Source organism: Opisthorchis viverrini (genome assembly GCF_000715545.1).
Source record: "Opisthorchis viverrini unplaced genomic scaffold opera_v5_212, whole genome shotgun sequence".
NCBI lineage: Eukaryota > Metazoa > Platyhelminthes > Trematoda > Opisthorchiida > Opisthorchiidae > Opisthorchis > Opisthorchis viverrini.
Genome location: NW_008751870.1, coordinates 544,964 through 545,931, shown reverse-complemented (window position 1 = coordinate 545,931; position 968 = coordinate 544,964).

Below are 968 nucleotides of genomic sequence, written 5' to 3'. Positions count from 1 at the left end.
CGTGATCGACTCCAATATCACAGTTATTGCTGCGGCAATGAGCCCTGCCCGCTGTGTGGAGAAAATCTTCAGGCGCATCCACCAAGTGGGTGCACATGTATCAATTAAACTATTCCCATTAGTTGCCGGTCAGTCTACCTACCGGTCAACTAAACGAGCTTGCTTTGATGTTGATCGTGATTGGTCCATGGAGGAAAAGCCGAGTGTCCCCCGTAAGACAGTCGCAATAAAACTGTTTTGTCCAATTTCGGAGTTGATGGAGACCGGTAATTTGAGGCCCAATTTCTTAGCATACGCTTTGTAGACCTTGCTTTCGAAGACCTCGAAGGCCTCAAATGCTGAATCAATGAACCCGTGGCAATCCGCAGCGATTATACTTTTATCCCTCATCCCGGTAATAGGAATTATGAACCACTAGGTAAGCAAACAAATAAAATTCAATTACATCCAGATGCTCAACTACTGTTCCCGAAGGTTAATTGCTTCCCATTTTCCGTTTCAGAATCCTTGTCCTGTTAAGTGGATAATAATGTTATAATAATAATGTTTATTCCCAACTTGTGGGTGGCATGCCGTCTGGCATGATCATGTGTTTACAGTCAGAATGAGGCATTACTGAGGGATTTGCGGGTAGTGGTGACTGCGCGAAAAAGGGACAATGTCACTAATAGTGGGAGGTACTCGATTAAATAATAATGGTATGTTTCTCTTGCAACTTGTAGGGAACAATAGGCATGAGGTTCGAGTAATTCAGTGACTCAGTTGGCTGACATGAACTAAAACTGGAAAACCATTGCTGGCCGTGAGTGACCTTGGGCGGCTGGGTAAATGGCCGGAGTCATAACAAGCAAAAGTGGAGGTGGGGATGGGATAATTCGAATTGGGAGAACACGGCAGGTTTAGTCTCATCCTTATCCTGTCTTGGTTAACCGCCTAGTGTCGCTGTAATAACTGTGGGAGGAGTTTAT